Genomic DNA, 25,593 nt, shown 5'->3' with positions numbered 1-25,593 from the left:
ACCCAGTCACAAAGACTGGAATCATCTTCCAATCAGAACACTCATGGAATAACCTATCAGAAGATATTAATAGCCATTACTTTCAGAACAATCTTAATGCTACATTGCCTAGAAGAAGAACCCTAGAGGGTCAAAACACGTTGCAAGCACGCCATACATGTATTTCCTCTGACAACCCTACCCTGTCAAAACCTCTTTACCAGGACTTATTGATTATCCCCAGAATTTGGCTGTAACCACAGTCGCGAGTACGCACACATGATCCAGAAGCAGCCCACCAGCAAGACAGAAGACTACTATCAACACCAGCCGGCAAAGGGGCAAGAGCGGATACCCGTCGAGGGCTTAGGAGGTAAGTCTCTATACGGAGGGGGAGTGCGGTCTCTGGTCTCACCAAGCCAAGACCGTCACTTCTCCTCCCCAAGCGACTGCAGTTCATCCCCATATGCGCTGGCGGTGCGGGTCCGGTCATTCAGACTAGTGCAGTCAGCACATTGGGTCACTGGATGACACAGCTGTGAGACTTACTTGTTACCTTTCCTCCGGGTCCCCTACTCCTTGCCCCAGGAAGTTTCATCCCCAGGTAACCAAGCATCGGATTCCTTCACTCAAAGTTACAAGATCTGACTAGAGGGACGCCGCAGTCTGTATTGACTCACTCCAGTCCTAATATATTAAGTTTCCAAGACCATCAATTATACTGGAGTCCGTTTACACCACACTTCAGAAACTATAACTTTATTAGCACTCGGACCCTATATATTTATACACCCCATAGTGTTGGGAAAATATACATGGTATAAACATGAGCCAATTCTATCAGCTTTAGGAGGACTTATCACATATAGACTTATTATCATTTATTCTATATTCTGACTAAATCTATATACCGTTTTGGGGAGGCCCCCCTTAATGATCAGTATAGATGTTTTATTGATAACTTGTGAACACAATCACAATTAAAGCAAACGTCTTTAATCTATAGATTGGCCTGTTCCATTTTGTGTCTGATTCATTACACAACATCATAAGGGGTTTATTGAGGGCAATTATTTTCTATGTTTTATTGTCCATTGTAATTGATTATACTCACCTATTGTACATCATTCCGATCCTTAGGATTGTCCTGTGCATGATATTCCTGCTTTTCTTGGGAAGGATCCAAGAGAACCTGGTAAATATCAATATCTGTGTATAATATTTTAATGTGGTAACGTATTGTCCAAGACAACACACTGTTCACCATACTGCTCACAATTATTACATAGAGAAGGTCATTGGGCTTACACCAGCAAGCCTAAATTGTTTAATATGGGTTTTTCCCAATTAGGCCCATTCATACAAAATCAGTTTGCTATACCGCTGGACGGAATGCCGGCGGTCAGAAGACCAACAGCGGTATCCAGAATTTGAATATCCCGACATGGGCCAGTAAGTACTCTAACCATCCCCCTCTCCCCCCTTAACTCTCCCCCGGTGGTGCCTAACCCTAACTCCCCCTTCCCGCACCCTAAACCTATCCATCCCGGGGTGGTGCCTAACTCTAACCTCCCCGTGGTGGTGCCTAACCCTAACCCTCCCCGGGGGCAGTGGTATCACTAGGGTTGCTATCACCCAGTGCTGTAATGCACGGTGACACCCCCCCACCCTCCTCCACCAAAAAAATAAATTAAAAAATTGGGACCAAGGCGCAGGGCTGCCATCAGAAATCATGGGGCCCGGGACTGACAGTATAGGCAGGGCAACACAAACACATTATCGCACACATTCCCCTCAGTCAGTGAGCCCTCCTCCTCACACACACAATTCCCCTCTGTTAGTGATCCTCCCTCCCCCCCACACACACACATTCCCCTCAGTCAGTGAGCCCCCCTCCCCACACACACATTCCCTTCAGTCAGTGAGCTCCCCCACACATTCCTCTCTGTCAATGAGCCCCCTCCCCACGCAAACACACACATTTTCCTCTGTCAATGAGCCCCCCTCCTCGCTCAGCTCAGGCATGTACTGCTCTTGGCTTCTCTGAGCTCATGGTAATGTGGCTGGTCCGGGGGAGGGGCCAGGTGGATGCAGGCACTGGGAGTATGGTGGCAGCAGCGCATATGGGGGGGTGCGGGCCTGTTTCTGATATGGATGGGCACTAAAGACCAATCCGTTTCATTTATCAGTGACTATAATGCTTATAGTAGTCCCATTAAATTAACATATGTCATTGACCCTATTATGGTCAACTTTTTGGATGTTCAGGTGAAGTCAGAGGATGGACGTATCAGTACAACTTTGTTCCATAAACCCAGTGAAAGAAATATATTTCTACATGTAAACAGCTTCCATCCAAAATCTCTTAAGCATGGGCTCCCTTATTTCCATTCATTAGGGTTAAACGTGTATGTAAGTGTGATGCTCTGAAAGTTTGTACAGCGCTGCAACCACTAGCACCAGGTTCAGGTGTGTTCGGAATGTTTCAGTGACTGATTTTCCCCGTAGCTAAGATAGAACACACCGTGACAGAGAGGCAATCCTGATGTTCTCCTTTTGCAGACGCAGTGACCAGTCAGAAAGGAAGGTGCAACGCAATTTTATTATTGCAAATAAATGAATTACAATTAATAGGAAATGTACTGAATTAAATCTTGCAGAATTCAATACCAAGCTGATTACTCAACACCTCCATGTCCTCTACCGGCGACCTCAGTTGGCAAAACAATAGCTATAACCACAAACCAGAGAGAAGGTTATTTTGGAACACTTGTACTTATCACTAATGCACATGCAAGTTAGGCTGGTACTTGTAGTTCTCCAGCTGTAACGGCTAACAGTCTATTCAGAGTAAATGGCCCCAGCACAATATTGCACATGCAGGTTAGGCTGGTACTTGTAGTTCTCCAGCTGTACTGGCTAACAGTCTATGCAGAGTAAATGGCCCAAGCACTACAATGCACATGCAGGTTAGGCTGGTATTTGTACTTCTCCAGCTGTAACGGCTAAAAGTTTATGCAGAATAATTAGCTCCAAGCAGGGTTATGCACAAACATACACAATTCACTTATCAAGGAAGTTTTTGCCAACTGAGGTCACACAGGGTTAAGAGTTTACCAGCTACCAGCAAATTACATTTCAATACTACATTAGGCAGAAAACAGCATTTAAGCACATGGATAAAATATTTTCACAGAATACTGCATTGATGACAAATACATTACATCCCTATACATTGCAATACAAAACAATATAACAGACGACGTGCCGCGTCGGGCCACTATTAATCATTTAATTAACACCAATGGCCAACAGTAAACATAGGAAAATACATATCAATGGCATTACATTTAGTTTAAAGATAAACATAGGACATATTGTACATCACCCAGAACTGCATCAGAGCGGATGCAGTAAAACAAGTCAGGTCCCCTCCCAGTATGAACTGGAGGGGTGACCTATCTCTTACTTCCCCCCTATGTTCGCAAATAAGCTACTGAGTTATCTCAACCCTCTACTAAAGTGACAGAACCCCTAACTAACTGGGAGCCCCTTTCTACAGTTGCTCAGAGGCAGCTCAACTCTACAAGTAGAAAACCCTAATTGATAACCTGTTCTCAGGGAAAAATTAAGGGAACCACTAGAAGGCACTAAGGGAAGAGGGTGAGGGCGTGTCCTGGCTGGGTGATACTATAAAAGGCAAGAGCTGCACTCAGGGGAAAAGAGGAGACAAGAGCTAAGCAGAGGGAGGTCGGATGTTCTTACCCCTGGCTGTGGCTGTTCAGCCCCTCACGATGTCCAGGGAAACTCCAGAATGCTAGGCACCGCACCGGAGCTCCCAGCTGCAGACCTCCGGCAGGTATTTTACAAGGGGCAACAGGTGCAAAATCTATTTCCACAGGGGCTCTGTCCGGCAGACAAACAAACACAGCAGCAGAGGGGATCCTGAAGCACTCTTCCTCCGGGGCTGTCTTTACTTCTGCCCGTACAGGTGCCAGCAGGGTTTTCGTCACTGGCAGGACCTTTTCCTCAGCTGGGGCTTCATCCATGATGATGGAGCGATGAGCCTCTTCTCTCCCAGCATGCGCACATGCGCAGACTTCCACATGCGACGCCTCCGGTAACAGGCACTTACGAAGGCAGTCCCGTATTCAGGGGGCTTCTTCAAAAGCAGCGTCCTCTATGCAAGTCTGGAGGCAAGCTTCCTCCAGGGCCTCACATCCAGAATCAGAGCACCTCTCCGGGGAGGTTGGATAGGTAGCCTTCCCGGGTTAATGTGAAGTCTGGTAATTGTAATCCAGGGCAAAGATAGGGGATACTGCACCCCTATTTTTACAGATCCAAGGGCACTCCACAGCAACTCCTTGCAGACAGCACACCAGGTGCAATATTTGTAATCCAGGGTAACGTAGGGGAATACTCTCCCCTATTGTATGACCAGACTATGGGCACTCCACAGACAAATCCTCCCTGACGCAGCCCTAACGGTCCTGGAGAGGGTATTTTATAAACTCTTCCATACTCTCCTCCCTGTCAGTCCGGCATCTATGATTGGACAGGGGAGACCCCAGCAACAGGCTGCCTACAGGGATCTCTGCCTGGACACCCAGGCTACCAATCAATGGGGCAGGATTTTCCCTCCATAAATGGGTTGCTGACCAAGGGTCACTTCCTACCTCCCTGTTTGCACATGCTCAGTGGAGTTCAGGGAGAGCAGGGTCAGTCAAAACTCACTATACATGCCTATGGGGCCAATGGTGCTGTATAAACTTATAAAAAAAACTGACAGGGGCTTGCAGGGTAACTATAGCCCCTAACTAGTTAAAGGGGTGACCCCATAACTATGGGGGTACCACATAAGGATGAAGGTGAGGTGGAGCGACACATGGATATTATGTGTTAAAAATTCTCAGAGAGAGGATATGACCATAATTTATTGATAGCAAAGGACTATGCAATGTATATACCTAGAGAGCAATTATTTTGCAAGAGTGCAAAAAAGACGACTATTAAGAAACTCCCATTGGTGGCCCCATTTTAATGTGGTGAGTGGTGAGATCAGACAGGCTACCAAACAACTGTGGCCCATTGTTCAGACGGATAATTTGAAGGAAGTAGGAAGCATGCCTTGTTATTCCCGTAGGAAGAAAATTAGGGATTGATAAAAACTGATGTCACTCGTTTTCATTTGAAGCATAGTGAACAAACACATTTTTTATCTGCCAAAAATGTCTGCTTTAAATGCTTGAATTGTCTCATGTGTAGATCCCTTATGGGTGGAAGTACTTTTTGTCATCCCCATAATGGGAACTGGTATTTTATTAGACATAGGGGTATAATTACTAAAGTGAGATGTTTTAGAGATGGAGATGTTGCCCATAGCAACCAATCAGATTCTACTTAACATTTAACCAGTACCTTCTAGAAGATTATAGAAAGATTCGTATTGGCTGCTATGGCCAACATCTCCACTTCTAAAAACTCTCACTTAGCAAACATACCCCATATCACTTATACAACTAAATTCATTGTGTACTTATTTACATGTATATGTGATTTAAGTTACGTAGCAAAGACGGATAGGACCTTAAAAGAACGTATAGCACTACATCGATCTTCTATTAAACAGGCCATTGAAAGTGGACGAAGTGACCTGCCGGTGGCACACCACTTATCAGCAGGGCATGGTGTATCTACTTTTAGGCACTTGATTATTGATCATATCCTGCCTTCGGTACGTGGTGGAGATCTTTCACCTAAATTATTGAGATGTGAATCTCAATGAATTTACAGACTAGGGACTATGGGCCTGATTCATTACCGATCGCAACTGCGAATGCAATAGCAATTATGCAAGCAGTTCAACTGAGATAGTATGCTAATTCATTGTGATCGCAGCACAACATAAGGATGCCCACTTTACCTTACCACACATCCGTAATGTTTAGCAAGACTGCAAAACCATCGGTACAATTGAGTACCATCACAGCCTCACGCACACTTGCACAAGCTCTGACCTTACTCAGAAATTGATAACTTCATTGCACACTATGAGGCCTCAGGCTGCGTAGGTCATTGCACTGGCTAATTTATGCACGCCCCTGCAAAGGCGTTTAAACGCACTGGCATGCCTGCGTTTCACCGACCACCCCCCATCACCACCCACAAATGGCACTTCCTGTCAATCACTCTGCCATGGTTCTGCATAGTCACTGAGATCACAGTCCCGATAGCAGTGACCGGCTAGCACACTTTAATGCATGCGCAGAATGCAGCAATCGGCCAATTGCATGCGTATTAGCAACTGCAATCCAAGCTGAATCAGGCCCTATGTCCCCTCCCCAGAGGTTTAAATGAAACTTTGAGGTTACACTGTTTTGTTTAATATTCTCCCTTGTCTATTAATGTGTATTGATTAGGAGCTGCCATCTCATGGATGTTATGAGAATGTATTACATTTAATCAGACTTTATTGCTGGCTGAAATAATGTTTCTGCTTAGACTAGTAGGGGTTGCATTATTTATTACTATTCAGAAGGTTTATAGGCATTGGATTGCATTATAAAAGATTATTATGCCCCCTATGTATGGGATCTTTTTTTACTATTATCTAGTGTTTACTTATGTATTTGCCATTCATAAGTGTCTGTTTTTATGCTTATATGCCTATTTTGTATAGGCTTATATGTTTGTGTTACTATATTGGGTGTTTGTAATGTATCTCTCACGGGGTTCTGTATGGTTCTTGTAACTACGGCAACGGGCGCAGGGTGATGATGTAATTGGTGGGTGTCCTTCACTGGTCCAGGGAGCCAGCGGTGCACGTGGTGTGATCAGTAAATTTTGCCACGTATTTTATCCTGATGACGAGGTATTAAAATTCAAAACGTTGATGATGTAACCTGCTGTTGTCTGCCTGAAATCACTAAGTGCCGCCTACTATGTGCATTGTGTTGGACACGTTTTACCTCATAAATTGTACATGTATCTGTACACACAGGGCCGGCTCGAGGAGGAACCGCGTTCTGTGCAGAGAGGGACTCTGACGCCCCCTTACCCTGCCTGCGGCGGTCGAAAAGGGGCATGGCCTAATTACCATAGGACATGCCCCTAAATGACACTAATTGGGTTGAGCCTGTATAGCACACCTCCAATTTAACGTCAGGCTGGGGGCGAGCCCAGCACTCCTTCAGTAGCTGGGTTGCCGCCAGCCCTCTCCCTGCACTGAATTAATGCCGTGCGCATGTACGTGGGATCTATTCCTCTTCTCCAGGGCCGGCATCACCGTGCTGCTGTGGCGGTGGGGGTTCCCAAGCTCCTGACCACTGGCGGGACACTTCGACCCGCGGGTAGAACAGTAGGGCAGTGCCAGAAAAATGGGACTGTCCCACTGAAAATCAGGATGGTTGGGAGGGGTGTGCCCTCTATTGGGTGGCACCCCTGTTCGACTGCACTGGTCGAATGTGCCTCGAGCCGGCCCTGTGTACACACAAACCACTTCAATATACACTGCCAATATAGAACCAAACATATTCCACCTCAGGGAAGTGTACATTTACGAATTATACATACTTTGTATATGGCTTTTTAAATGTATTTATTTAAATGATGTCACCTCATATATAATTGTATTTATACTGTATTTCCTTTAACCCTTAACCAGGGTTAGAAAAGTGTAAACAAACCCCAGTTATGAATGAGTTAAGAGAGCCACCTATAATTTATATACCAGTGAGCACATGAAGAGTTGATGAACCAATTTTATAAATCCTTTCAATGACGTATACAGTACTTTTAAGTCTGAGAGATATAAAAATAAACCTTTCAAAAATATTCCACTGCAACCAAAAGTAATGAAATTCCTTATAAAAATAAACTGCAGACAACATGCAACAATACCTCTGCTGATGAATTGTTTGAGTGAGAACAAGATAAATGTGGTGGAGGGGAAAACATCTGAGCACATAATAAAATGAGTAAGATGCATTAAATTACTACATACTAAACAGTCTATCTCATCCATTGTGTTGTTGGAGGCAAAATGTAAACAGGATAAAAAAAAACACATTACCATTGCAAATTGTCTTTTTCCGGAAATATCATAAACACAGTACTATACAGAAATATTTCAAGATTTATCATATACAGGCATCCCTTATTTAAAGGAGAGCTCTTTTTTTAACAATGACAACCCTCAAAATTTCACCTATTTATGGTCGTATTTGATTTCGGATCAAAAAGCTGTTTTCGCGTGTTTTTTTGCAAAATTTCGCCTTTTTCTCTTTCTCCGTATTCAATTCCATTCCATTTTCGCCTATGTGAAAAAGTCAAGGCACTGAAATAGGCGATACTTTTTCTCCACAGAATAGCAGGTGAAAAAAAGTGTAAAATCTATATTTTGGGATGCAGATGTTGGGAAACCAGTCAAAATCCTAGTTACACCCCCCAATGGACAATTCACCCAAAAAAGAATAAAAAAAATTCCAGGAACGCCTTTGAAATATGGGGAAAAAATAACAAAAGTGGGGGGACAACTTCAAAAACTAGCGAAATAAGCTTCTGTGGTGCTCTAAGAAGGGGCCAAGTGTTTTTGGGATTGCAGGTGCTTGTATGACGCAGGATTTTCACTTTTCAAAAACTTCACTTTGGAGACATTAAAATATTCTACTGTAGCACCCATTTTCAAGTACCCCAAATTTGACATGACTACTTATTTTCACCAAAAAATACTGCTTAATGCCATTCTTCACAACAAGGATTTTAAACAACTTCAGTGCCCCAATTAGTTTATTAGGGCTATTGGAACACTTCTACATTGATCACCAATGTTAGTGCATCTTTTTGGCCGGTTCAGTCTGATTTCCCCAAGTCTGACAGCACTGTCTGTCTGTTTTGCATTCGCCGCATGCAGTTTTAGTTTGTTTAGGAATTGAATACAGCGGAAAGGGGGGACACGGGCGATAAGTTTATGCATCCACAACACGCGATGTAGGGGAAAAGTTGGGCAGGTGGAGCTTTTTCGCGGATGCAAAACTAATTGAATACGGCCCATAGTTGTATATACATGCCCCCATCTTATGGTAGTGTCTATCCCCTTCTAGCACTGTAGATGATATACAGTAACTTCATTTATTCTTTTGTTACTTTGTATATATGGATAAATGTATTACATTTAGAAGGACATATGTAATGAATTCTACAGTAATTTGTTATAACACAATTTAAAAAAAAACAAAATCCTAAATAGTGTAATCAAGCAGGGCTCTGGGCTCAGAAGGCAAATGTGTCACACTCCTCTGACATACTGTATCTCCCCATAAATATCATACTTGCCCAGTGGCGTCACAAGGGCGGTGCGGGGCGGGCCCAGGTATCACCTGCCGAGGGATGACACCAAAGTGCCGACTTCTCCTCAGTGACAGGGTCCGGGTGCTGAACTGTAGCATTACGTGCAGTACTCAGATTCTAACACAGTGGGGAAGCCGGCAGCCCGCATCTCCTGGACCCCTGGAGTGATTAAAACAGGGGTTCTGGCTGCGAGGCCACGCGCCCTGTCCGTGAGGCCACGACCCTTTTGCCGGCACTCGGCTCTGCCACATGCACTACAACCCTCCTCACACCAGGTGTCACCCTTGGAAGGGGCAGTGGCGTAACTAGGGCAGGGCGAGCGGGACAAGTGCCCCGGGCACCGTGGGACTGGCAGGTGGGGGGCGCCGCCGGCCACAGTACTGGCTCGTCCTAGTTAGCCAGTGTAGTGCCAACCGAAGTGAATGCGGTCAGCACTATACATTTACACAGGACCGGCGCTAGGCTTCCCAGCGCCGGTACTGTGCTGCACAGCCGAGCCCCTTCCCTCCCTCTGAGCGCTTGCCCAATAGCGCCAGAGGGAGGGTGGCAGGTGGGCTCATGATGTGCCTTCTAACATGCACATCGCCGCCAGCGCGGCAGCAATGTGTGTGTTAGTCAGCAGCCAATGAGTCAGACAGACTCTCATTGGCTGCTGCTGCTGCTGCACACGCATCGCCGCCAGCGCTGGCGGTGATGTGTGTGTTAAACAGCAGCCAATGAGAGTCAGATAGACTCTCATTGACAGCTGCATTGCCCACTGGAAGAGCCGGCTCCCTTCCGGATCCTGCAGTGGGTAATGGGAGAGACGTCATGACGTCTCTCCCATAATGCAGAGTGCGCCAGCCCGGGAGGACTGACGTGCGGATGGCTGCGGGAGCCGGAGCGTGGATTCAGGTAAGTATTTTTCTTTTATTTATTGTTTTATTTTCAGTGTGTATTTGTTGGGGGGGTTCTATACTGGGGGCACTTATACTGGGGGCACTAATAGGGGCACTTATACTGGGGGCCCTAATGAGGGCACTTATACTGGGGGCACTTATACTGGGGACAATAATGGGGGCACTAATGGAGGGGACTTATACTGGGGACATTAATGGAGGGGAACTATACTGGGGACACTAATTTAGGGGACCTATACTGGGGGCACTAATGGAGGAGACCTATACTGGGGGCACTTATACTGGGAGCACTAATGGAGGGGACCTATACTGGGGCACTTATACTGCTGGCACTATTGGAGGGGACCTATACTGGGGGCACTAATGGAGGGGACCTCTACTGGGGGCACTAATGGAGGGGACCTCTACTGGGGCACTAATGGGGAGAACCTCTACTGGGGGCACTAATGGGGGGGACTACTACTGGGGGCACCACTGGGGGGGACCACTACTGGGGACACTCCATCAGGGACCACTACTGGGGGAACTGCATAGGGGGGGCTACTACTGGGGGGGCATTGCATTGGGGGGGACTGCTACTGGGAGCACTAAATAAGGGGTACTACTGGGGGCACTATATAAGGGGCTTACTACTGAAGGCACAAGGGACGCTGCACTGGGGGCACTGAATATGGAGGACCACTACAGGGGGCACTGGATAGGGGGGGACCACTACTGGAGGCCTGCATAAGGGGGACCACTACTGGGGGCACTATATAAGGGGCCCTATTGGGGGCACTGCATACCACTACATGGGGCACTGTATAAGGGGAATTACTACTGGGGGCACTGTATAAGGGTCACTACTGAGGGGCCTGCATAAGGGGGACCACTACTGGGGGTACTGTACAAGAGGCACTATTGGGGGCCTGCATAAGAGGGATCACTACTGGGGACATTGCATACTGGGGGTACAGTACAAGGGGCACTACTGGGGGCCTGCATAAGAGGAACCACTACTGGGGACATTGCATACTGGGGGTACTGTATAAGGGGCACTACTGGGGGCCTGCGTAAGAGGGACCATTACTGGGGGCACTGCATAGGGGGGACTGTATAAGGGGCACTACTGGGGTTAAGGTGCACATTGAATAGAAAGGAATGTTCAAAGTGACGAGAAAGGGATATGTATGTCATGTTGGCACGCCCCATTTTTAAGTGGCCATGCCCCTTTTGACCATGCCCATTTTTCCGCACGTGCCTATTGGGTGGTGGGCTCCATTTTTACATTTGCCCTGGGCTCCAAATACCCTAGTTATGCCACTGGGAAGGGGTGACACCAAAATACAGACACAGTGTGACATTCTGCAGCACCCGGCTCCTGTCGTAGAAGAGGAGCCCACAGTGCAGACTTCCCAGTCTCCGGGGGCAGCCCAGCATCGCCAGTGATGCTGGGTTGCCCCGGAGTGATATTATCAGGATCCCCTGCGAAGCCATGCCCCTTTATTTAGGCCATGATCCTTTATGGATGGACGCGCCTCTGGCAAGCAGAGGGTATCCAGAATGTGCATTGGGTGTCATCATACCTGGTGACGCCTTTGCGCCTCTTACCTACTTTTGTAGTTTTTGCTTTGGGGAGAAGTGCCATTAGGGTCCGCATAACCGCATCACTAGGCCCTGCCCCCTACTCATGGACCGCAGATTCCTCAGTAGTATTCTCCTCATTCTGCCTACTTTTCTTTGAAGTGGGTGGGATGCAAGAAGAGTAACTATTCTTCTGGGAATGCGGGGGACACCCCAAAAATCTGGATCCTCCCGCAGGTTCCCGGGAGAGTAAGGAAGTATGTATCAGAAACTACAATACAAATTGTCAGCTGAGCAATTATGGTCCGTTTTGCACACGTCAGAGTTACACTGTACATGCCTAAAGGTACATTACCTACCGCTCGCAGTGAGTATTTATTCACAATGTGATTGGCAGTCAGGGAGCGTTTGGAGGTGATACAAATGCAGGTGTGTCACAACTGGTTTGGGGGTGTCCCATACTGCTCCATCATAGCAGTGGCGTAACTACAGCCCCCGCAGACCCCGCGGTGGCTTGGGGGCTTGTGGGGCGAGGTGGCTGCAGATTCCATGCGGATTAGCCGTCCGCATGGAATCTGCAGAAAACGGCCCTCCAAAAATGGCCGCCGCCTAGGAGGAGACAGATGCTAGAGGTCCTACTGGACCTCTAGCATCTGTTAGTCAATCAGGCAGGGCGGTATTGCGGACCGCAAATAAGTGCCGTCCGCACTACACTAGTATAACAAACACACAGCCGCCAGCATCGGCAGCTGTGTGTTTGTTTTAGCAGCCGATGGGAGTCAGACAGACTCTCATCGGCTGCTTGTCTTGTGCCCACTGCCGGAGCAGGGCTCTTCCGGCTCCCGCAGTGGGTGATGATGGGAGAGCGTACACGTACAAAGCTGAATAGTTTGGCACATATATTTTTCAAGTTATTAAACATGCTGGGATGGGAGCAAAGAGCAAAAATAAGTATTTAGGTTACAATGCATGTGTAGTTGTCACAGTAAAAATGAATATGCAATGGTCTCATAAAGAGCCTGCACAGAAAGCCAGTATGTCTGCTATACAGCACGCATCCCCTGTATGGCCACACATATGCTCTACAATGGCGAAAACATTTCCAGTAAGCAGCACAACTCCTTGGACAAAAATCATCTGTAATTCATCCAGGGCCAGTGTGCGGTTTCTCGGCAACCTAGGCAAAACCTTTGCCTACTGCCCCCGGCCCCCGGCCCCCCATACTCTCTTTCTAGACCCTCAGGTTGTTCCACAACCTCTGCTATCAAATAGAGATAGCTCTGCCAAACAAAAAGATGTAAAAAAAACACTATGGGGACCCCCATGCCTTTAGTGTAGGGGGTACACAGGCAGTATATATATATATATATATATATATATACCTTTGTAGTCAATAGCTGACACACAGAGACAAAAAACATACAGAAAACATACAAAAAACAAACAAATGAGACAGGGGTAAAGATGGTTGAGAATGGAGGGAAAGTGATGGTTGTTCTGGTAAATGAGAAGTCTGATTGGTATACTGATACAGTTCAATGAGCTTCGTTATGTACCTTTCCTGGTTCCCTCCTGGGTGTATATTTAAAAAGTTTTGATTTTGTTTTCTATTCAATTTGTCATTTGATTTTGGTTCAATTTTCTTAGAGAGGATTTACTAAAGCCCAAATCGATTGTCGAATTTTTAAAAAACATTGATGTTTTCCCATAGACAGCTATAGGATCCCGTCATTTACTAACGTTGGATTGCAAATCGAACGCAAATCTAACATCAAATCGAACTTCAAATCCCAAAATAATTAGAAGAATAAGAGACAGTAGGTTTGAGCTTCTAAACACCATTAAATTGGCTGCAAATTGATTGTAATGCCTTGAAAAGTTCCCAAAAGCATGTGGGCCAGTCTAGCTGTAGGAATTATGGCTGCTCAAAGCTATGCTGTGCTGTGCACCTACCTGCAGTATGCAAATCACCACCTGACTGAGAGAACCCAGGAGCATCAATTAGAGCAACATCAGCAGCTTCATGAGGTACCCTGCAACCTACGCAGGCCTAGGTTCTTTCACTGTCGGATAAACCTCAATCCTTTGCCTGCTGATCAGGTCATACAGATGTTCCGCCTCTCATGTTCCAACATCATGATACTGCATGACCTCATCAAGACTCAACTTGAGCCATACATTGCATGGTCACATGCTGTATCAGACCTGCACAAGCTGCTGTGTGCTTTGCATTTTTTTGCTCCTGGCTCCTTTCAGTCAGTTTCAGGTGGAGTGCTAGGTATTTCACAGCCTACCTTTAGTAGGCACCTGGGCCAAGTCATGCAGGCAATGATCCCTCTCTGCAATAACTACATCTGCTTTCCCAGCCACACTGGCACAAGCTTAAGGTAGCTTTCTATAGTCTCTCAGACATGCTTAATGTTCTGGGAACAATAGATTGCACACACATTGGGCTGAGACCACCCAGCAATACTGCACATGTCTATACCTACAGATATTATACATATTCCATGAATGTGCAGATGGTCTGTGATGAAAAAGTCAGAATCATAAGTGTTGTGACTGGCAATCCTGGTTCATGCCATGATGCCTATATCCTTAGCAATTCATCCCTCAGTGCAAAATTTGAGGCGGACCAAATGCCAGAGGGATGGTTGTTGGGTAAGTTTCTTGTATGTGTTAATTAAGTAGCTAATAATAAATGTTACTATATTGTTCTAATTATAATTTATTTTTTTGTCCCAACAGGTGATTTAGGCTATGGGTGTTATTCCTGGCTTCTGACTCCATTGTCAAATCCGCAAACTCCTGCTGAGTATAAATATAATGAGGCACATATAGCCACCTGATCTGTGATAGAAGCACCTTTGGCCTGTTAAAAACAAGATTCGGGTGTATAGATAAATCGGGAGGCATATTATTGTATCATCCGGCAAAAGTGTCCGATATTGTGCTCTGCAGCTAATCTTGCTTTAAATCAACCACTCCCCCAAGATTAAGCAATAGACAGCAAGCAGGAAGAGGTTTTGTTACCAACTACTGACTATGTGAGCACAGAAATAGGCAAATTAGGTCTAAACTTATTCCCAACTATTTCAACTGTAAATATTTGTTTTTCTAAAATCAAACACACAAATGTAGATTACTGAGCTAGGTGTGCATGTATAACTCAGTGTAACAAATTCATTTTTGTTATTGCTTAATTTTGTATGTTCCAAAAAAACAAAAACATAATCAGTATTTGTAAACTAGAAACATAATCATTCGTTTTGTATGTTGAGTGATTTTAAATATCATGTATTTCAAAATGTACACCTTCAAACATGCAAATGTCTTTGGTTGATCTTTTGCATATATACAGTATATTAAAGTTGTGGCAAAAAATATTTTTTATTTAATAGTAAAAATTAAAGCCCACATGGCCTACAAAATAACATAAACCATTTTTTAAGAGTTATTGTGCCCATCCACTTGTAGATGCGGGATGACGGCACGATTACAACATCGTAATCGTGCCGTCATCTCCCTAGGGGTAAAGTGCATACACTGAACGTTCAGACGTTCGGTGTATGCACATCAATCATCCCCGAACATTGACAGTCATGTTCAGGCGATGATAGATATTGGAAACGACCAGCGGGCACGCGCCTTGCTGGTCGTAATCATGAAATCGCTTAGTATTATCGGCAAGTGGATGGGCACCTCAAGTGTCGAAATATACAAATGTTTGTACAAAAAACAAAGCAAGCAAACAACATTTCTCAAATCTATAAACAGAACTAACACCTTCAATTATTTTTTCCTTTTAGAATATGGTGCAGGGAGTGGCTGATCTGCAGGTCTACTGCTTAGGCCACCACATGTTCGGAGGCAATTTCTTGGTGGTGAGGGTGGTGTTGTGCTTGCAGTTGGTGTACTGCTATCTAAAGTTGACCCTGTTTGTCTAGGTAACCTTACCAAGATTTGAGTGTCTATTATTGTAATTGCATCAGTTAGCTGATTTATAGCATTTGTTTGCAATGCCTGGTTACTATTGTTGTTTTGGTTTTGGTTTTCTATATCTGTACTCAGCTGCACTATGTTGTTATTAATTTGACCTAAGACTGAAGTTGGTCTCCTAATGTGTCTATTGTTTTGTTTTGGTCCCTTTGTTGATTTAGAAACTCCACCTGGGTTTCTTCAAAGGATTGGATGGCTTGGAATATTTCCTCATTCCTATTTCTTTCAGGTGAATTGGTATGAATTACCACCGGACCTAAGCTCGGCGGATGAAATACAGAAGGCCGGCACATGAAGATCCGGACTGAGGTGAGCAAGCTCCCTAACCCTTCCCTCTCCCCCTTAACCCTCCCTAGGGGTACCTAATCCAAACCTCCCCCAGGGGTGCCTAAACCTAACCCCCCCTCCACGCACCCTTAACCTAACCCTCCTGGGGGGGTTGCCTAAACCTAACCTTTCCCCAGTGGTGCCTGACACTAACCCCCCTTCCCCTAGCCTAACCCTAACCCTCCCAGGGGGTTGCCTAACCCTAAGTCCCCCTGGGAGTCCCTAAACCTAACCCCTTCCCCCACCCCGTGGTTATGAGCTCCCAACACCCTGCTTACCGACGTTCGGTATGTCGGGCCCCGGGATTTTGGCATGGGGCTTATGATAGGCATCGGTATTTAGATGCCTATCATTAGTCCCATGCCGGGTTTTCACTGTCGGGAAGCCGGCGGTCGGCATTTCGATCGCCGACTTCCTGACTACATTCCCTTGAAGGTGGTGTTGATTTCTGTGGCTGTTCCTGTGGGAATTCTTCAGGCGTTGGTGATATTTTCTCCAAATGCAAGGTGAAGGTCTCTTCCTCATCATCATGTGGCACCGGCTGTGGCATGGAACCCTCCTCCAATAGTGATATATCAAAATCTACATAAAAACAAAACAGGTATATTAACTATCTTTTTTTTTAGTTTAAATTTGTTCTCTTCATTTTTCTTTTTTGGAACCAAAAATTACCTTAGTATATTAACAATGAGTACTGTGAGAAGTTAATATGAATGAAAAAATAATAACTGTTTCTTTTAACAAATATAGGTTTGATGTGCCTTACCAGAATCCAGTTCAGGAGCCGGAGATGTGCAAATTTGTGTTAGGGTCAGCTCCTCATCACTTGCCACATGTCCTCAGTAGTGGTGTGCTGGGCCAATGCAGATGATGGTCCTATTTTTTATTGTGGGTGAAAAATTGGCAGAATTTTAAATTATCTTATTAACTCAAAAAGTGCTTAGATTTTTATCTAAAGTAATCTCTATATGCCTACACCTTGGTTTACCATACCATCAGCCACCTCTTTCATCAGTCATTAAACTTTATCCCTTGTCTACTGGGCCACATGGTACATGGTTTTTTTATCAATATTTTTTATTCTCAGTACATTTTTAAAGCCACAAAAAAAGAAAAAAGGGTCAACCACCCAGTTTTTCAAATCACAACCATGTTCGGCAAAATTGTTTGCAAAAGACAATACATTTTCTCTTCTTAAAAACAATATAAAAAAAAAATCAACTTTATTTCAAAAGAATGTCTTTTTCGTCTAAGGATTGTAACTATATACTCCCCAATTCTGTTATTTTTTACTCTGTGGTTTAGTACACATTAATTAAACTTTTATTTTATGTTTTTGAAAAAAATGTGTCCCTACGAAGGCAATTTATTAATTGTTGTTTTTGACATTACCAGAACATTCCTCAAGTGGTCTAGATTGTGTTGCAGAAGACCTTCTTCTTGGCTGTGCTGTAAACCAACATTAAAAATCAAGTTAAAAATGCAGGTGAATGAGAGAGATACTAGCGAGTGTAATAATTTCTGTAGACAGACCAGGTGGTTGTTGTTTTTTTTCTAACTCTATGTCAAACCTACCTCTTGCAGGCTTAAGTGAGTGCTGACCTTGACAAAGTTACAGACAGCGGTTAGAGAATGAAATAGCTTGGAACTGTGTCCGCGACACTGTTTTAATTAATATTTGTCAAACTCTATATCTATATGAGAAGTCCAGATCTATAAATGGGTGAAAATGGGAAAAGTTTCTCTAAAAAAGAAAAAACCTCTAAAAGCCAATGTGAGACTTGTGAGTGGGGTTGATTCATATAAAGTGAAGTTAAATTGATCAAATATAATCATTGTTAGAATTGGCCTTGGGTCACTGTAGTAGTCAGATTATGGAAAATATAATCCTGTGATGAATCTGTATCCCAGTGCTGCAAAAGATGTAGTTAATTTGTGAGACACCACTCACAGGAAATGCAATAAAGATTAGGTTTGTTTAGTAGTTAAATCAAAGTGTATTTATTAATAGAAGCAAGCAAAAGTTGCTTACAATGTTACAACTGCTGTCACAAGGTCCGTGTGGGTGTGTACTGGGGTTCAGATGGATACAAAGGCTCCTACTGCTGCTAGAACCTTGTAAATGAGTGGTGTAACGCTGCAGTACAATTAACTCTGAACCCCTAAGCAGAGTACACACCCAATAATAGGTGTAAAATGAAGGACTTGAACAGAAATGTAATTTGCGGACTGAACAAAACTGACATTGGAAACCAGACTCACAGAAATTTTTTGAACCCACTATTTATTATTATTACGGCACATAAATGATTGAAATAAATTATGGCGGCAAATATATTAATTAAAAATAATAAAGGGGGGTGCCTAACTCTAAGTTCCCCCCGGGGGTGCCTAACCATAATCCTCCCTCCCCCTAGCCTAAACCTAATCTCCGGGGGGGTGCCTAACCCTAAGTCCCCCCCGGAACCCAAAACCTAACCCTCCCCCCCGCGGCTGTCCGCACTCGGCGCCCGGCATCACTTCGATCGGGATGCCAGGCGCTGGTCTTCCAGCGTAGGTTAACTAACCCTCGCCGGGATTCTGTAGTGGAGATGCCGGCGGTCGCATAGCGACCGCCAGCATCGTAAATGCATACCAAATGGAAGATGGTCCAGGACTGAGTCTTCTGGCACCAGAGAAGAAAAAGGAACTGGGAGCAGCATAGCCCCCATGGTTGCCCTAGCATGTATTGTTCAGGGGACTGCAGGAGCAATAGGCGAATGGACACCAATCCAAAATGTTGGTTTCCAGTATGGGCTTCCTCAAGATGACCTCCATCTGGTTACTAGAGGACCTGTCACTTCGTCTGGGAGTAACTCAGCAGCCAGAGATGTGAGGAGGAGCAGTAAATGTTTGGCAGGAAACTACACCCCAGAAGGGATAAAAGGTGGAGTTTTGGTGCCAAATAGAGGTCCTGCAGTAGCAGAGAGGAGACAGAGACAGGAGGCTGACGGAGCTGATCAGTTCAGATCTGCCTCAGCCTGTGGCTGCCGAAGAGCAGATGCTATGCAGACAATGCTCTTCCTATGCAGTGAACGGGACCCGGGTTACCCATTCATACTGCACCGTGAGCTGGGATGAACTCATGTTCAACCCTGCTCGTTACCCAGGTTGAAATCCCGGATCGCTGGACCTGGGTTATTTCAACTGGGCCCTTTCACACTGCGCAGTAACTGGGTTGCAGCGCATTCATGTGCAGTAACCCAGGTTATTTGATGGCAGTGTAAAAGGGGTATAAGTAACTTGTTCTTAGAGGGATTGCATTGTGTTCTCTAGAGTCAAGAGATTCATTGGAATGCATTGTGTATTGATTGCTACAAGGATTTATTCGATTATAGGTGTTATTCCTTAATTTTTTGTCTTTTATTCTGCAGCTACATTGTATATTATAGTCATTGTTCTAAATTCTATGCTAGACATCAATGTTTTATTCAGATGTGTTTTAAGAGAGGAAGGGGCCTGTGTGCAGCCTCCGTGTGGGCCCCCTTCTCTCTGGCAGCGCAGTAGAATCTGGCTTAATGCGTATGCGCAAGTCTCGGGGAAAATGGACATTTTCCCTGTGATTTCTGCTGCTCTGCAGCTCCGGCGGGTGTTACACGCTGCGTCTGCGTCTCCATGCGCAAGGAATATGGCTGTGGCGTCTCAGTCCCCACATCTGCGGGACAATAGACTTACTCAAGATTGTGATAAGCGAATGATCATCAATACTATGTCTTTGGAGTCTATGTACTAAGTCCTGAAGAGAGCTAAAGTGAATAGAGATAAAGTACCAACCAATCAGCTCCTTCCAGTTTTCAAACACTGCCTGTAAAATGACAGGAGCTGATTGGTTGGTACTTTATCTCCGTCCATTTTACCTCTCCCGGTGTCTGCAACATTTGCACATTTTCACAAACGCAGCAGTGGCAGCAATAGCGCACAACTCTGAGGCCCTGATTCAGAGCCGGACGCTCTGACAGAGCGCTCGCTCTTAATCAGGGCCGTCCCTCTGTTGTTGTTGAGCGGCCTCCTGGCCACTCGCACAGCTGTGGGTGACCACAGCTGTGCTATAGCGAGCGGCCAAAAAGATGGTCGCGATGGTCAAGACCATCGGGCTTGCGACAAGTCCCTTGTGGTAGGGTCTCGTCTGCCGCAAGCTCTGGAGTGTTTTCGGCTCTATCAGAGCTGAGAGCACTCCCACTGACATCACTTGTGATGTCAGTGGGGCCGGCTCCAGACGGTAGGTGTTCCCATGGGAACGCGTCCGTCTGGCCAGCCACGCCCCCGGCACGCCCTCCAAAGGGGGCGTGCTGTCACTCACCATCGACAGCACATCCCCTTTGTAGCGAGACCCATAGCGACGGCTTAGCCGTCGCTATTAAGGGTCTCGCGCATGTGCACGACGGAGCTGGCTCCCTCGTGCGCATGTGCACTGGGCCAACATCGACCCGCTTGCGAGCGCTCGCGAGCAGGTCTGAATCAGGCCCTATGTCAGAACTTTATACTGTAATATTTTTTTCATTTGATAGAGATTTTTGATACTGAAGAGAAAGAAAACTGGTGCGCTAATCACTCAGGTTTTGTCTAATATAGAGACTTGCTGCTGACACCAGAGGGATACCTGCAAATCACCCTCAAAATGGAACAAAAAAAATACAAATAAGGTGTCTGTGCTAATCACTATATAAAAAACATAGGCTGTGAAAATTATTATTTTATTGAACATATGAAAAAATTAACTGCAGTTCAACTCTAAAAACATATATAAACATTGCACATTGAATGGAAAAAGAAATTAATTGTTACATTAACAATCTAAACACATACTGTTTCCAATATATCATAGGAAAAAAGGTAGATGTTTTAAACTCTATGTAGAGACTTGATGGTAATCAGCATATGTTGCTATTGGCAACCAGAATGATATCAATCTGTAAAGTAGGTATGTTCTCTCTGTTAAAACCTGATATAGGGTAAAATGACTCCCTAAATTTTTGATCCTGCCATACATCAATCTTTTGTCCTGTCAAGTGTGTACATTTCTATGTTCTATCTATTGCTACTTTTCTATGTTCTGTCTATTGCTGAGATTATTTTATTTCAAATTCTATCACTGTGCAATTGTAAGTGATTGTGCATTGTACAGAGGCCCTGATTCAGAGCCGGATGCTCTTTCAGAACGCTCGCTCTGAATCAGGGTGTTTTTTCTTTTGTTTTGTTTCAGCCTCCTGGCTGCTCGCATAGCTGTGGGTGACCACCCACAGCTTTTGCGAGCGGCCAGGTGATGGTCGCGACCATCGGGGCTTGCGACGAGACCCTTGTGGTTATGTCAGTGGTGCCTCCCACAAATGGCAGGCGTTCCTTCGGGAATGCCTCCATTTGTGTAGTCACCCTCCTTGCCCGCCTCCAAAACGGGGCGAGCTGTCAATCACAATCAACAGCCGCCCCGTTTTGGTGCGATGGAGCGCCAGTTGCTGGCCGGGTCCCGCGCATGCGGACGCCGGAGGCGGCGCATGCGCAGGCGGAAAACATTGACCCACTTGCAAGCGCATAGCGCTTGCGAGCGGGTCTGAATCAGCCCCAGAGTCCTTGGGCCTGTTTCTGAGATGGACACAAAGCAGATGTTTATACAGCTGAGCGATTATCTGTGTTCTGCGCAGGCAAATTTTATTACCGAAGTTGCTCATAGTGAGGATTCATTTGCAAATTGATTGACAGACAGGAACCATTTGAGGGCGGCAACAGTGAGGTGGTCACTCAAGCGCAGACATGTCGCAAATGTTTTTGGGGCATGTCACAGCCTGTGTCTGCTACCCTGTAAGCAGTAAACATGGCTTTAGAGTCTCAGTTCCCATGGATAATCGACTGATCTGCAGCCGAGCTGCGTGTTTGTACACAATCACTTGGATTTGTGAAGGTGCTGGGAAGCGTCTCAATACAAATCCCGGCAGCTGCGACATTTGCATATTTTATTACAGCCATTGCGTACACATTTGCAGCTGCAGCAGCATTAGTGAACATCTCTGAATCAGGCCCACAGTCTTTTTTTCTACAATTGTTGGTGCTAATCTCTGTTTTTTGTTTGATAGTCTAAAGGTTGCCACCAGTTTTTCTATATATAGAATACATAAATATCCCATTGTGATTTTGACAACAAACATTGTGTGGTTTATACTGGTATAAAATGTTAGTGGTGTTGGGCAGAGGTTTCCAGAACCCATCTTTGGTGGCCGGAAGACCCATTCATTTCCCCTGCGGGCTGTACAGATTCAGGTGATTCAGGTGGAGGCACTGCTAATATTTACATAGACAGCAAGAAAAGAGTTGTTGCGTGGTCATCACTAGTACACAACCTCACCCAAAAGACATCTACCAAAGGGGTGTACATAACACAGAAAAGAAAACTGGGAGGAGGGGTTTATAACATTATGTTCTGTGTGTCAATCACCCAATCAATTGCCAGCTGAATACTGAAGTCTTTCTGCAGATTTATAGTAAATACAGATGTAAATGGAATGGGGGGGGCATAGAGCAGCACATCAATATGTATTATAAGGTGCCTTGCATCTGATCTGTGCAATTGCGCTAATGACTCCTATCTAAAAATGCTCTCATTAGAAATGTACTGTAATGTGTGCCACTTAGCCTAAATTATCATGTATCATGGTGTAAATATGTTACTCTGATATTACTGCTAAATAAATATATATATATATATATATATATATATATATATTTACTTTATTACGAAATAATTACCTCCAGGCCTCTGTGTATGATGAGAATCTCTGGCTCTTGTCCTTTCTTCGTGTTTGGAAAGAGTTAATGGCTATAATGAAAGTCACATCTACTGGAGTGAATAGACACACTTTCCAGCTTTATTAAGGAGGACAAAAATGCATTCACCATAATTACATGTAATTAGTTGGGTCTGCTAAATAGGTGATTGAAGGAGCCAAGACAGAAATACTTTGGTGCCTTTGGAGTAGAGCATCATTTGACAGGAACCCAGACTATCTTTCACCTATGAAGAATAAAATGTGCTAAATGTCTTTTCTGTTGGACTTAAAAGAATAAAAAGTTACTTCTCTGATTATAGGTTGTCCAGTTCATGGACATAAAAGCTATAATGGTGTTCGCAAGAAGTGCAATTATGGTTCTTATTGTCCTTATAATATTAACCTCTCAACTTCCAGACCTGTTTCCTGGACAAGTACAGGCCTCAAAAGGTAGAAATGATTATACAATAAACAGTTTTCTGTATTGACAGCACATATGCATGCAAACACACAATGGTTGTTTTATTTTAATCATTTGTTGGTTATAGTATTTGTTATACTCTGTATAATTAAAGTACAGGTCACAATATATTTTTATTTTGCATACTTTAGTGATATATCAGAAAGAAAAATTTAAAGGGCTTGTAATTGCATTTAGTAACTTTAGATATGATTCAGTATATTATGAGCGCTTATTATTACATTTTTTTTTGTCTTTTCAGGAGTTTCTTCAAAGCAGGAAAGTTATGCAGCACACAATGGTGGTGGAAGAGTGAGTGCAATGTTTTCTGCTCCACATGCTCCCCACTTACCCCTGTAGATGCTGGAGTGGGTGAGAAGTGAGTGGCATGTGAACGGCATGTATTGAGGACTAAATGAAGGATTGGGTATGGGCAGGGCTGCCATCAGCATTAGTGGGGTCCAATACAAACTAAACAAGCAGGACCCCTCACCTACTCAACACACCAAGCCCCCCCTGCCCAATGGATACAGAGGAGCCGTAAATAAATGCTTGGATTTCAAAAGTTTCTGTGACTTGAAGCAATTCTTTGTGAATATAATACAAGTGAGTGCAAAGAAATAATAAAAAGATATGACTAGAGCTCAAGTTGGCTTGGTCTGGTCTATATTACTTCTCCCCCTCTATTAGATATCAGTAAATCCCTTATTGATAGGCTAAATATAGAGTTATAATTCTACATCTTGTAGATATAATAAAGGGGTGTACATTTATTAATCAAACCAGACACATAAAATACAATAAATATCTTAAAAAAGTAAAAACACTTAACTTGGCCACAGACTAGCACCAATTTTGTTGCTAGAAAATGTTTTGAGAGACTATATAATTCAAAAAGAAAAATGAAAAGTCTGTTTCGTCCCTTATGGATTTCTTCAGGAGGAGCAGGAAGGTAGAGTTATATATATGTATATATATTTGGCAAAAAACTTTAATAAATCCCAAAAGAACGTAGTATGCAACCTGTCGGGATTCCAGCACCAGTATTTAGACCGTTGGCACGCCGGGATGCTGACTACATCCCCTAAATGATATGTGTAAAAGTCTGAGGGGCATGTGGTGAGGACTGAGTGGTATGCACATGGGGAGATCTGTAGCATGTGAGAGTATGGTATGTAAGATGGCCTGAGTAGGGAGCATGATGAGGACTTTAGACGACATGTAGTATCTGCAGACTTGTGGGGTCATTCTATGTCAAATGAGTCCTGAGGGCACATGGGGAGATTTAGTGGCACATTGCAGGTCTAAGTGGCATTTGGTGGAATTTTGGGCAAGTGAGGCAAATGAGTTGCATGTGAAGGCATTTTAGGATGAGTAATATGGGACTGTCAAGGTTTTTTTGGAGGAGTTTTTATTTATTCTTGAAATGAAAATTAATTTGCAGTCATTTTGAAGGTTACATGCAGCTCTTTAATGTCTTCACAGTTGAGGGTTGTTTTTATTTTTTCTTGAAATGAAAGTTAATGTGCAGCCATTTTGAAGGTTGAAGGCCACACATGCAGCTCTTTAACTTCTTTGCAGCTGAGGGTTTTCTCACCACTGTGCTGAGGCCAGGTGTCATCAAAACTGGTTGAGCGCACAGTTATTATTATTATTATCCTTTATTTATATGGCGCCACAGGGGTTCCGCAGCGCCTTACACAGTACATAAACAAATAAGCACACAAGAAAATAGATATTCACAGTACAAACAATGCAGGACAGATACATGATTTATACAGCATGGTGTCTGTAACCAAGGGTTGGGTGCTGTTGTAAATTAGAGTATAATTAAGTGAAGGAGAAGCACATGATGGAAGATGGCCCTGTTCGTGGAAGTTTAGATATTAAAGGGGAGGGGGCAGACAAACATGGGTGACACAGATGGGCTGGATACAAGGGTCACAGTAATCTAACATCTATGGAATGGTTAGTCTAAACTTAAGAGAAAAAAAAACAATGAGTACAGCAAAATTGCACCAAGCCTCATGATTTGGGGGCCACAGCCAAGGACCATTTGAGAGGTAATCTTGCTGCTTTGTTTGGTAAGGTATAGTTGGAGTCGATAAGCAGATTGCATGGGGAGATCAGGAGGGATGCGTGCAGCATTGGAGTGCTACCTTTATTGCCTGAAAAGCCTATTCTACCTCAGGATTTCACTTAATCATAACTATTTACCTTT

At 44.3% G+C, this 25,593-nt stretch overlaps 1 long non-coding RNA gene across 1 annotated transcript; it reads left to right on the top strand.

Moving 5' to 3' along the window:
- The first annotated feature begins 120 nt into the window (after nt 1-120).
- Nucleotides 121-23,890, top strand: LOC148535264 (uncharacterized). Its single transcript, XR_015875747.1, has 3 exons — nt 121-352; nt 1,120-1,174; nt 23,635-23,890. It is a non-coding gene; the product is annotated as an uncharacterized LOC148535264 (long non-coding RNA).
- The last annotated feature ends 1,703 nt before the right edge of the window (nt 23,891-25,593 follow it).

The sequence above is a fragment of the Taudactylus pleione genome, unplaced genomic scaffold (genome assembly GCF_031769625.1).
Source record: "Taudactylus pleione unplaced genomic scaffold, aTauple2 ptg000053l, whole genome shotgun sequence".
In the NCBI taxonomy this organism is placed as follows: Eukaryota; Metazoa; Chordata; class Amphibia; order Anura; family Myobatrachidae; genus Taudactylus; species Taudactylus pleione.
The sequence above is the reverse complement of the archived record's forward strand: the minus strand, read 5'-3'. Positions and strand labels throughout refer to the sequence as shown.